The sequence below is a fragment of the Jaculus jaculus genome, chromosome 4 (genome assembly GCF_020740685.1).
Source record: "Jaculus jaculus isolate mJacJac1 chromosome 4, mJacJac1.mat.Y.cur, whole genome shotgun sequence".
In the NCBI taxonomy this organism is placed as follows: Eukaryota; Metazoa; Chordata; class Mammalia; order Rodentia; family Dipodidae; genus Jaculus; species Jaculus jaculus.
In genome coordinates this window covers 127336297-127350274 of record NC_059105.1, presented here as the reverse complement: position 1 = coordinate 127350274, position 13978 = coordinate 127336297, and the positions used below count along the sequence as shown (strand labels likewise).

Below are 13978 nucleotides of genomic sequence, written 5' to 3'. Positions count from 1 at the left end.
TTAACCACTGGGGCCTAATGAAATTACAAAGATTTTGCACCCCAAAGGACACAGTGAAAAAAGCAAAGAGGCAACCTACAGAATGGGAAAAAATCTTCGCCAGCTATATATCTGATAGAGGATTAATATCTAGGATATACAAAGAACTCAAAAAGTTAACTAATAAGGAATCAAACAGGCCAATCAAAAAATGGGCTAAGGAGCTAAATAGAGAGTTCTCAAAGGAAGAAATACGAATGGCATATAAGCACCTAAAAAAATGTTCTACGTCACTAGTCATCAGGGAAATGCAGATTAAAACTACATTGAGATTCCATCTCACTCCTGTCAGATTGGCCACCATCAGGAAAACAAATGATCATAAATGTTGGCGGGGATGTGGAAAAAAAGGAACCCTTCTGCACTGCTAGTGGGAATGCAATCTGGTCCAGCCACTGTGGAAAACAGTGTGGAGGTTCCTAAAGCAGCTAGAGATTGATCTACCATATGACCCATCTATAGCACTCCTGGGCATATATCCAAAGGACTCATCTCATTTCCTTAGAAGTACATGCTCAACCATGTTTATTGCTGCTCAATTTATAATAGCTGGGAAATGGAACCAGCCTAGATGTCCCTCAACTGATGAGTGGATAATGAAGATGTGGTACATTTATACAATGGAGTTCTACTCAGCGGTAAAGAAAAATGAAGTTATGCAATTTGCAGAAAAATGGATGGACCTGGAAAGTATTATACTAAGTCAGGTAACCCAGGCCCAGAAAGCCAAGCGCCACATGTTCTCCCTCATATGGGGATCCTAGCTACAGATGACTGGGCTTCTGTGTGAGAATGAAAATACTTAGTAGCAGAGGCCAGTAAGTTGAAAAGGAGACATAAAGGGTGGAGAAAGGAAGGGAGGAAGATACTTAATAGGTTGATATTGTATATATGTAATTACAATGATTGTAATGGGGAGGTAATATGATTGAGAATAGAATTTCAAACGGGAAAGTGTGGGGGTGGGGAGGGAGGGAATCACCATGGGATATATTTTATAATCATGGAAAATGTTAATAAAAATTTAAAAAAAAAAAAAAAAAGAATGTATATTCTGCAGCCTTTGGATTAAATGTCCTGTATATATCTGTTAGGTCCATTCCTTCTATGACCTCATTTAGTTCAGATGCCTCTCTGTTTATTTTTTCCCGGGATGACCTGTCAATTGATGAGAGTGGGGTGTTAAAGTCACCCACTGCCACTGTGTTTGGTGTTATCTGTGACCTTAGTTCTAATAGTGTTTGTTTGATGAATTAGGGAGCCCCCATGTTAGGTGCATATATGTTTAGGATTGTAATGTCCTCCTGTTGGAGTGTGCCCTTAATCAATATAAAGTGACCTTCCTTATCTTTCTTGACTAACGTTGGACTGAAGAAGAAATTTTTTAAATCAGTGAGAATATGGTAATTAAAATTACTACTCTTAGGGAATTTGAACCCATTGTCCAGCTAATATTGTGGCCAGACAGAGTTGCATAGAAGATAAGATGTTGTCCAAGAGTCCTAAAGGCTTTAAGTTCTTAAGGAGACAGGGAAAGAGCAAAACAAAGGTGAGAGAAAGAAATCAAAGTTTAACCTGGGTTTACACAGAACACCAATATGACACCCTGGCCCATTAGGATGAAAGGCGCCTGTATTTCACATGTGGGCAGAGTCTGTACAGTTCACAACTGTTGGCTTTTAGCCTGTTGGTGGGCAAGGAGGTACTCCCTATGGTGAAAGCAGCTGGCAATGGAAGATGAAACCTCTGGATGGAGAGGAGAGGGCGAGAGGTTAGTGCCCTGAGATGGTGTAATGAGCCAAAAGGCACCCCTTAAGGTACAGTAGACCAGAGATCAAGAGACCCAAAATGTTGAGAATGCGTCTTTCTCAAGACCTGGGGTTTGGGTGTAATAGCGACCAAGGATGTAGCCTGGCATGCTAGCATGGGTTCTGAAAGGGGGAATTAAACCTGAGAGCAGGCCAACCTGAGAGGGACACTTTCCAAGAAGGAGGGAGGAGACAGAGAAGGGAAGAAGAGTGAGGCAAAATTGTGGTAGATGTGGAAGCCAGTACCAGGAAGAGATGGCCCAATGCCTTCAGAGGGTCAAATAGCAGCTTACTGGCCTGGTCAGGAGAAAAGGAGGTCTGGCCACCCAAGAGGGCAACCAGAAGCCTCCTCCAAGTCAGGAGCACCAGATGTAAGGTTCAGGAGTGACCAAGACCATGGAAACCACTCTGAGGCAAGGATGGAAGCTTTTATTTAGGGAAAGAATAAATAAATAAAAATGAGATGCCAGGACTGACTCTGAAGAGTAGAGCACAACCAAGTTGAAATTCCAAGTAGTGCACTTTGTAGGGCTCTTCAGTTGAGGGAAGTGAGGCAAGGAAAAGTTGGAAAACAAAGGTTTCTTTAGAGGAGATCCAAGATAGCCAGGATGTGACACAAGAACAATGACCAGGTGACTTACAGGATATCATGACCTGAGGGGGAGGCATTGTTAAGGAAGGGATAATGGCTGGGTAGTTTCTTGAAAAATGTGGATGACCCACTTCCTGATGTCTGTCAACACATGTTGACTCCATTTTGGGAGCCTGCCCCAACCTATCATATATTACCTTCTAATACTAAATGTAGAACAGAAAGACTTCTAATAAAATTGAAAAATATTAAAAATTTCCCAACAACAACCACAAAAAACAATTCAGGCCCATATGGATTCACCACTGAATTCAACCAAACCTTTATTCAATAACTAAAAGCACTTCATCCCAAATTATTTTGCACAGTTGAAAAAAAAAAAAAAAGGAATGCTCCCAAACTCCTTCTATAAAGCCAACATTACTTTAATACCTGAAGTAGATAAAGATGCAACAAGAACAGAACATTTTTGGCTGATATCCTTAATGGACTTAGATGCAACACTTCTCAATAAAATCCTCACAGAGTCAGGAACACATCAAAAGCATAATCTATCATGATAAAGTAGGTTTCATCCCAAGGATTCAGGGATGGTTTATCATACTAAAATCAATGTAATTCACTAAGTAAATCAACAGTGGTCACATGTTTATCTCAATAGAAGTGGAAAAGACATTTGATAAAATAAAACACCCTTTCATGACTAAAATCTGAGATAGGGTTACAGAGATTGCTTAGTGGTTAGGGTTCTTGCCTTTGAAGCCTAAGGCCACATGTTTGACTACCCAGGTCCCATGTAAGACAGGCATGCAAGGTGATGCAAGAACACAAGGTTGCACCTGCACACAGGTGGTCTTCAGTGGATTTCAGTGGCTCTCTCTCTTACACACACACACACACACACACTTTCTCTCTCTCTCAGTAAAAAGAAATAAAAAAAAATTTAAAAAGTATTGAGACTGAAGATGGAGGGACCGTATCTCAATAAAGGGTATTTATAATACACATAAGACACAGATCACACTGAATGGGGAAAACCTTTAAGGGTTCCCATTAATGTCTGCCACAACACAGGGTGCCCATTCTAATCACTGTTTTTTTTTTTCTTTTTTTTGGAAATGAGCAAGAATGCTGCTTTTTTTTTTTGTTATTTATTTATTTGAGAGTGATAGAGACAGAAAGACAGATAGAGGGAGAGAGAGAGAATGGGTGTCCCAGGGCTTCCAACCTCTGCAAATGAACTCCAGACATGTGCGCCCCCTTGTGCATCTGGCTAACCTGGGACCTGGGGAACCGAGCCTTGAACCGGGGTCCTTAGGCTTCACAGGCAAGCGCTTAACCGCTAAGCCATCTCTCCAGCCCTAATCATTGCTTTTTTAACATAGTACTTGAAGTTTTAGCTCAAGCAGTAAGACAGAAGCAACAAATAAACAGATACAAATTGGTAAGGAAGAACTCAAACTAGCCCTACTTGAGGATGACATGATTTTACATATAACTGCCCAAAATATTCCACCAAAAATCATCTAGAAGTGATAAGTTCTTTCAATAAAATGGTAGGATGCAAAATCAATACACACAAAAAAGTAGTATTCCTAAACACCAAAAATAAAATTATTGAAAAGAGATAAGCAATGCTATCTCATTTTCAATAGCCACAAAAAATTTAATACCTTAGAATATCACTAACTAAGGAAGTGAAATATTCATGCAAATACAACATAAAAATACTGAAGAAATCAATTGAGGAGGAAACAAGATGAGGGACCTCATGGATTTGAAGAAGTAACATTGTGAAATGACCTACCTACCGAAAGCATTATACAGAGTAATGCAGTTCCAATAAAAGTTCCAGCAACTTTCTTCACACATTTAGAAAAAAAAGCTTCAAAAGTCATATTGAAGAACAGAAGACCTTGTGTAGCCAAAATATCATGATCAAAGGAAAAATGTTTGGGGGTATCACCATACCTAATTGTAAAATATACTACAAAGCCATAGTATCTAAAACACCATGGTTCTGGCACAAGAAATGAAATGCCTGAGAAAGATTTCAAAAGAATGATTGTAAATATGTTCAAATAAGTCAGAGAACAAATCAAAGGAGTCAAAGAGAAACTCAAAGAGGAAATCAAGGGAATCAAAGAAGATGCAGGACACCAATTTCATGAAATAAAGAAGGCAATACAAGACATAAATGAGGAAAGAGAAATAATAAAGAAAAAACAGTCAGAATTACTATCAATGAAGAACACAGTTAATGGATTAAAAAACTCTGAAGAAATTCTCACCAGTAGAATGGATGAAGGTGAGGACAGAATATCTAAGCTAGAAGACCAGGTGGCAGATCTAATACAGTCCAACAAAGAGAAAGACAAACTTATAGAAAAGTATGAGTGGGAATTTCAAGATATTTGGGACACTATGAAAAGATCAAATATAAAAATTCAGGGCATAGTAGAAGGAGAAGAATTCCACTCTAGAGTCATAGTAGGCGTCTTCAACAAAGTCATAGAAGAAGACTTCCCCCAAATTGGGAAAGAGGTGCCAGTGTAGATACAGGAAGCCTTTATAACCCCACCCAGACAAAACCTGGAAAGAACCTCTCCTCGTCATATTATAATCAAACTACCAAACACACAAACCAAGGAAAATCTATTGAAAGCAGTTAGAGAGAAAAATCAAGTTACCTACAAAGACAAGCCCATCAGAATTACAGCAGATTATTCAACACAAACTAAGAAGAACAAAATTAGGCCTAATGTTCTCATCATACACTAAAGTCAACTATAAATGGAGGAAGAACCTCAATATAAAACTAGAAACTCATAAAATTGGAATGATACAGAGAAGATTAGCATGGCCCCTGTGCAAGGACAACACATAAATCCATGAAGCATTGCATATTTTTCATGCGTTCGTATACACATTGTGAGACTATCCAGCATTTGTCTTCCTGTGATTGCGTGAGTTTATTGAGTATATGTTGCAAGTCTGCCCATTTTTCTACAAATTTCATTGTATCATTTTTTTTTCTTAGTCCTGAGTAGAATTCCATTGTGTAAATGTACAACTTTGTTCATTCAATGATGGGTAACTAGTTGATTCCAGTTCTTATCTATAATGAATTGAGAAGCTATAAACATTGTTGAATAAATATCTCTGTAGTGAAGCTTGGTGCATTTATGATAAACACCTGGTAAGGGTATAACTGGATCTGTTGCTAGGTCTATGTTCATCCTTTTCAGGAATCTCCATATTGATTTCCAAAGTGTTGTACAAGTTTATATTCCCACACACAGTGGATGAATTTCCATTTTCCCCACATCCTCAACACATTTGTTGTTGTTAGATTTTTTTAATGATTGCCATCCTTACTGTGGTAAGGTGGAATATCATAGTTGTTTTAATATTCATGTCCCTAATAATTAGGGAAGTTGAATATATTAAGTGTGTGTTAGCCATGTGCATTTCTTCCTCAGAGACCTCTTTGCACAGTTCTCTACCCATTTTTGGAGTGGGTTTGAATTAGTTTTTTTAAAGCATGTAAAAATATATTTTTTATTTGTGTATTTTTTTGAGACAGAGAAAGTGGAAGAAGGAGAGAGAAAGAGAGAAAGAGGGAGGAAGGGGATGAGGGAGACAATGGGTATGCCAGGGCCTCAGCCACTGTAAACAATCTCCAGATGCATGCATCACCTTATACATCTGGCTTACATGGGTCCTGGGAATTGAACTGGGGTCCTTTGGCTTTGCAGACAAGTGTCTTAACTGCTAAGCCATCTCTCCAGTAGTTTTTGTGTGTGTTCTTAGTAAATTCAAGATTTCAGGATTGGTCAGAGTGACAGCTGGTGAAGAGTTTGTAACATTTAATGGGTAACTTATTGGCTCTTCTTATGGTAGGTTTGACTATAAAAAAAATATGTTTTAGCTTCATGAGATATCACTAGTTGAGTTATTGTTTAATTTCCTGGGCTACTGGGGTTTTGTTCAGAAAGTCTTTCCCCACTTCTATACTATGGAGAGTTCCTCTTATTTTTCCTTTGAACAGAAGAGTTTCTGGTTTTTTATTGAAGTCTTAAATCCATTAAGAGTTGATTTTTGTGTATGTATAGATGAGTGGGTCTAGTTTCAACTTGGTACATATGTGTCTCTAATTTGTCCAACACAATTTGTTGAAGATGCTGTCTTTTCTCTAATCTACATTATTGGCATCTTTTTCAAAGATCAAGTAGCTGCAGTTATTTGACCTAAGGTGTGAGTTTCAGTTCTGTTCCATTGGTCTATGTTGCTGTTCCTATGCCAGACATGCTGTTTTTGCTATTAAGGCTTTGTAATATAGCTTTAGATCAGGTATGGTGATACCTCCTCAAGAAGTGTTTGTTTTGCTGAGAATATGTTTGGATATCCTAGGCCTGCTGTCATTCCATATGAATTTTGAAATCATTATTTTTCTATCTCTGTGAAGAATGATGCTGGTATTTTTTTATTTTATTTATTTATTTATTTGAGAGTGACAGACACAGAAAGAAAGACAGATAGAGGGAGAGAGAGAGAATGGGCACGCCAGGGCTTCCAGCCTCTGCAAACGAACTCCAGACACGTGCGCCCCCTTGTGCATCTGGCTAACATGGGACCTGGGGAACCGAGCCTCGAACCGGGGTCCTTAGGCTTCACAGGCAAGCGCTTAACCACTAAGCCATCTCTCCAGCCCAGATGCTGGTATTTTTAACAGTATTGCATTAAATCTATATATTTCTTTTTGTAGAATTGACATGTTCACAATATTAATTCTCCCTATCCAGGAACATAGGAGGTCTTTCCATCTTTTCAAGTCCTTTATTTCTTTCTTGAGCATTTTAATGTTCTCATTATATTGGCATTTCACATCCTTGGTTATTGTTATCCAAGGTATTAGTTTTGTTGCGAATGAAAATGGGACAGGCTCACTTATTTTTCTTTATATTTTATTTTTCTGTATATTTGTCCTTTGCATATAGAAAGGCTACTGATTTTTGTGCATTGATTTTGTATCCTGCCACTTTACTTTAGAAGTTTTGAGATGGAGCCTTTCAGGTCACTTTTGTATAGAATCATGTCTTCTGCAAATAGGGATAACTTGACTTTTTCCTTTCCAATTTGTATCCCTTTTATTCTCCTATCTTATTGCTTGGGCTAGTAATTCTAGTACTGTGTTGAATAGCAGTGCTGAGAGTGGGCACCCCTGCCTTATTTATATGTCAGTGGGAACTCCTTGAGTCTTTCCTCATTAAGAATTATTTGGGCTTTAGGTGCTTTCTATATAGCCTTTACTGTGTTGGGATATAAACCTTCCATGTCTATTCTTTCCAGCTTGGGATGGAAGGCATAGTTTTTCAGACTTTGAAGTGTTCCAGTCCAAGCCCTTCTGGCTTTCAGGGTTTCCATTGAGAAATCTGATATATTTCTGATGGAAATATGATGCCTTGTATGTAGTAAGTTGTTTCTCTCTTGCTCCTTTTAGCACACTCTGTCTCTATTCATTGTTGATTTTTAACTGTGATGAGCCTTGGATAATTGCTTTCTTTGTTGTTTGATGTCTGTGGGCTTCTTGTAAGTGGATGGGCCTCTCTTTTGAGAGACTGGGGATTTAAAAAATAATAATTTTGTTCAATATATTCTCTATTCCTCTGGCCTGGATTTACTCTCCTACTGGTATTCCCATGAATCAGATGTTTGGTCATTTTATGGTATCCACAGTTATCATATTCTGTTCACTTGATTTTTTTGAACTTAGCAAAGTGTTTGGCCTCCTGATCAATTACTTTTGTCTTGTCTTCCAAGTCATATGTTCTGTTTTCCACAACAGTAACTTTTTTTTTTTTTTTTAGGGATTGAGGGGAGGTTTTTATAAGCTCTATTGATTTTTGTTTTCTGTTGTGTTATTTTGCATCATGTCCATCTCTTTTTCTTAAGGCATGATTTCAGTTCAAGTTCTGATTTTCTCAATGCTTCCTGGAATTCATTCTTGCATTTGATCAAGTCTTCATTAAGCTTAATCAATTGATTATTGAGATCTCTCATTTTTTGGCTCACCTTCAATTCATTTATATCTCTTTTGAGGGTTCTAATATTTTCTTCAATGAAGTTAAGCCTACAATCAAAAGCTGAATTCTCTAAGAGAAGATCCTGCTCAATTTTATCAATATGATTTTCATTTTGATGACTGCTTCCAGTTCAGCAATTCTTTTGCTCAGGGTCTCATTGATTGTTGCATTTTCATTTGGGGATTGAATTTCTCTTGATTGTATATGATTTCATTGGAGGTTTCTATTGTGGGACCAGGCATCATTGGTGAAGTTCTCTCAGTTTTCTGACTGTTGTTGACTTTTTTTCATTGTGGTCTACCCATCTATGTTTTATTCTATGGAGGAGGAAGTATTTGTCCTTATAGGATTTTCCAAGAGTATTCTGTTTTAAATGTGAACCAGATTGGGGTACTGGTGTATTATTGGGTTGTAACCACAGATGTGAAGATTGTGACATTGCAATTACATCAAAGGTATCTGGGGGACTGGGAGGTGGGGAACTGGAAGCTCTCACCTGCTTATTCTACTTTCATACACTCCTTAGTGCAATTGAAATCAGGGATTGAGGGGAGGGAAAATGGATACCCAGGAAAAATATAACTAATATACAAGAGTTAGAGGAGAGAAAGAGAGAGAGAGAGAGAGAGAGTGAGAGAGAGAGAGAGAGAGAGAAAGAGAGAGAGATGGAGGAGGAGAGGGAGGGAGAGGGAGAGCGAGGGAAAATGTAGAGGGTTTAGGTTAGACTTGATCCTACCCTCTCCAGTGTCTTGTGGTTCAGGTGTTTCCTTTAAGGGCCTGGTGAAGGTTCAACCATTTGGTCTGCCTTTAAGGAAGTAGAATTTTATGGTGCCATTGACGTTTGGGTCTCGATTAGTATTTCCCACCCCTTCGATGCCTTTCCCTCCCTCCCATCAATCCTAGTGTCTTGTCCATGAGATGCTTGCTGGGTATGTAAGATATCATGGGTAGATTCAGTTTAGGTGCTGTAGATGAGTGAGACTATGTGGTGATTTTTTTTTTTTTTTTTCTGTGATTGGGTAAGTTCACTGAGAATGATCTGTTCCAGTTTCAACCATTTTTCCTCAAATTTATTGCTGTCATTTTTTCTTACTGCTGTGTAGAATTCCATTGTGTAGATATACCACATCTTAGTTATCCATTCTTCTAGTGATGGACATCTAGATTGATTCCAGCTCTTAGCTATTACAAATTGAGCCACTACAAACATGGTTGAGCAAATCTCTCTGGCCTGTGGTTTGAAGGTTTTAGGGTAGATGCCCAGTAAGGGAATAACTGGGTTTGTTGGTATCTCTATAGTCAGCTTTTTCAGGAGTCTCCATATTGCTTTCCAAAGTGGTTGTACCATCCTACATTCCCACCAACAGTGGATCTCTTACACTGGCCTGTGCACTTTCTGGCTCAGAGGAATATTGTTTGTCAACCAGGAAACCAGAGGAAAAGGCCTGCATTCACAGCATACACACGGGGACCATGCTTCCCCAAGGCAGCAGCTGGTGTACCTTGACCAGGGAACTGGAAGGTGGGAGATGAGCCAGGAGCTCTGACCTACTCACTCTCTTGTGCTTCCTCCAAAGCAGATGATCTGGGAGATGGGACCCAGGGGCCATTCAATGAAGAAAGAAGAGTAAGGCGCCTCCTTCTGTAGCATGCTTCTAGGTTCAAGGCAGCTCCAAGGCAGCAGCAGTAGAACATACTAGGACTAGGGAACTGGGGGTAGTGTGGGCAGAGGGATATCTGGCCTACTCACTCTGCATGAACCTTCTGGTGCAGGGCATCTAGGAATTGGGGCCCAGAGGCCCTTCAATCAGGAAGATGGGGCAAGGGTCCTGCTTCTATAGTAAGGTTGCAAGGTCCAGGCAGCCCCAAGCCAGCAGCAAGTGAACTAGGATGAGGGAACTGGGAGGTAGGGAAAGAACTAGGAGATATGATGAACTTACTCCAGGAATGCAGTCCTTGGAGCAGGTGATCCAGGATTTGGGGACCTAGTTAAAATATTTTAAAAAAATCAAATGACAACAAACTGGCAAAGCTGTGGGGAAAGAAAAACCCTTACCAACTGCTTCTGGCTTTTAAAACTTATAAAGCCAGTATATAAATCATCATAGAGATTCCTGAAAAAGATGAAACTAGAACTACCATTTGATCCAGTGATACCAGTCCTGGGTATATACCCTAAAAACTCCATTCTTTACCACACAGATACCAGCTCAGCCATGTTTGTTGTTATATTCACAATGGCTAGGCACTGGAATCAGCTTAGATGTCTAACAACTGATCAATGGATAATGAAAATATGATACATACACACACACACAAGAAAATTCTACTCAGCAGTAAGGAAAACTGAGATAATGAAATTTGAAGGTAAATAAATGGAGTTGAAAAAAATAATTCTAAATGAGGTCACAGGGGCACAGAAAGACAAACATTGCATGAACTCTCCTGTATTAAGTATCTAAGTGGGAACAATTGGAGATGAATGCAAATGGTAGTATGAAGCAAGAATATGGGCAAAAAACTAGAATGAGATCAAGAGACAGGAGAAATAGGGTGAGAAGAGAGGAGGAATTACCTGACAGTGTAAGTAAGGGGCAGAATATAAGTGGAAGGAGAGGATGAGAAGGGTAAGACTTAAAGAAAAGAGTGGTATTGCAGTCAGGTTCACATTACTGGTAGAAATCACCCAATCAAGAGCAGCTTGTGGGGGGAAAAAAGGAGGTTTATTTTGGTTAACAGGCTTGAGGGGAAGCTCCATGTTGGCTAGGATAATGATGGCATGAGCAGAGCGTGGACATCACCCCCTGGCCAACATAAGGTGGACTATAGCAACAGGAGAATGTGCCAAACATTGGCAAGGGGAAACTGGCTATAACACCCAGAAGCCCATTCCCAACAATACACTCCAACTAGGAGGTGTTAATTCACAAATCTCCATCAACTTGGAACCTAGCATTCAGAACACCTAAGTTTATGGGGGACACCTGAATCAAACCACCACATTCCACCCTTGGCCCCCCATAAACTGATATCCATACATGATGTAAAGTATAGTACATTCAGTACAACTTAAAAGTCCCCATAGTTTTTATTAACCCCAATGATGTTCAAGCATTCCCATAGTCAGATCTTTTAACTGAGACATAATACCAAAACAAATCCCCCCAAAAGCCCAAAATGGCACAGAATATATACTTATATTCCAAAAGATGGCATTGGTCATAGCAAAGAAATATTCAACCAATACAATATTTAAAACAACCAGGGAAACATCAGACTCTGTAGCTTCAAATCCAACAACTCTAGCCAGTGACAGATCTCCAACTCTGATAATTCTTACCAGGAACAAGTCTCTGGCATTCCATTTCCACCCCTTCAGCTAGGCTACTCACAGTCCTGGAAAGCTTCATCAGGGCCAGCATCTTTCCTTAGCAGTCATATCATGGTGTGAGCATCTCCACTGGGTCTCCACTGCAATCCACAGATCATTCTCATGGCCCCATGGGGTCTCCATGCAGGTGACCAGCAAACCTGCTTCACAATACCCATTTCCATTTCCAAAACATGAAACTTTGTTGCAAACTCAATGATCCTCTCTTTGCTGTATTTCTCATATTCCACAACATCCAGTAGGGTGCCAATTTGTTAATGCAGGAGGGAATAAACAGATTTTGAAGAACAGGACACTCCTTGAACACTCAGGCCCCTTCAAGAGACTCTATATTCTTCCTGTTGCATCAGTGCAGGCCAGCTGGCTCAGATTGAAAGGTTGTAATCTCTCCAACAACTTGCAGGTGAATGGGCAGCAATTTAGGCCCAAAGATCTTATTTTCTCTGGGCTATACCCCTCTGCTCACACCCGTTCATTTTTATGCAAAGCAATCCTGCACAACTTCTGAGGACACAGGCATAGCATCTAGCTTCCCACACAAACTGCTAGCCCAGTTTAGGCAAAGCTTTTTCTCACCCTCATAAGCCAAACTTCACTGTCCATAGTTCTTACTGCATTCAGGTCTTTCAACTCTAATGATAATAGTCCATCAAGCTGCACTTACAGCACTGCAAGGTATCTCTTAGGCCAAGAATTAAAATCCTTCCACATTCCTCTTGAAAATCAGCTCCAACAGACCAAAGCCACAGTAAGGTGTCTAGCAGCAACCCCACTCTTGGTACCACTTTACTGTTGTAGTCAGGTTTGCATTACTGGTAGAAATTACTGAAACAAGAGCAGCTTGTGGGAAAAAGAGGTTTATTTTGGCTTATAGGCTTGATGGGGAAGCTCCATGATGGCAGGGAAAATGATGGTATGAGCAGAGGGTGGACATCACCCCCTGGCCAACATAAGACCATAGCAACAGGAGAATGTGCCAAACACTGGCAAGGGGAAACTGGCTATAACACCCATAAGCCCTCCCCCCAACAAGACACTCCCTCCAGGAGATGTTAATTCTTAAATCTCCATCAATGGGGAACCTAGCATTCAGAACATCTAAGTTTATGAGGGACACCTGAATCAAACCACCACAGAGGGGAAGAAATTATACAAAAGTTAAGACAACATGAATTGGTTCTATAGAAATCTTAATTCTGATTAGAATTCTACAAGATATAATCACTAACAAAGGGGAAATTGGGACAGTCCAAACAGAAGATAGAAAAACCTTAAAACCATGGAGTTTGGGCAGTAAATCCCAGGCCCAGAATCTGGTTGGCTCCCACAATGAGCTGCCGGCCAGGGAGACCCATGAGTTCCCCCAAACCATGCAGCCCATTGCCAAAACACTTCATTACCTGTTTTCTCACTCAACTTTAGTTGCTGGGATGAACTTTCAAAGGAGGTGCAGTTATAGGAAGAAGGGATTTAGTTGAAGATTACAGATCTCAGGGAACTTCCAAAATGGCAGAAAAAGTTGACCTACTTTCATAGGTCCAACCAGAGAGAAAAAAGCAACCATTATCAGCACAAGCATTCACATGTCAGGAACCCCCTCAAAGTTCTAGCACTATGTATATCTTTTCCTAGAAATTCTGTTTTGCCTCCACACCATAGAGCTGAGCCTAGGATCTGCCTAAATAAACACCTTTCCAAGCAAGCAGCATGGATATCCAAATTACAAGCTTTAATAAAGTCCTGAATATATTGGAGGACATCCATTCAAACTACCACACCTACCAAACATAAAAGACCCTATTGCTGAGAGCACCACCAGCTGCAGTCACGGGATATTGCATTATCATGCTGGAACCCCAAAGAGTAACTAGCTCCCACCTGGTTAGCCCTCATACTGCCATACTGCTGGAAACCCCTTTGGGAACCACTGGAGGAAAATGGTCACCAATAGCATGAATAAGCAGGGGACCTTGCAGACTAGGAAATCAACCATCTGGACAAGAAATACTCGTTTGTGAAATAATGGCATGCAGCCTCTATATGGAGCCAACTGTTCTCTGAT

General features: G+C 39.9%; 1 non-coding gene across 1 annotated transcript; it reads left to right on the top strand.

Moving 5' to 3' along the window:
• Nucleotides 1–5246: 5246 nt before the first annotated feature.
• LOC123460410 lies at nt 5247–5350 on the top strand. Its single transcript, XR_006636975.1, has one exon. It is a non-coding gene; the product is annotated as a U6 spliceosomal RNA (small nuclear RNA).
• Nucleotides 5351–13978: the final 8628 nt, after the last annotated feature.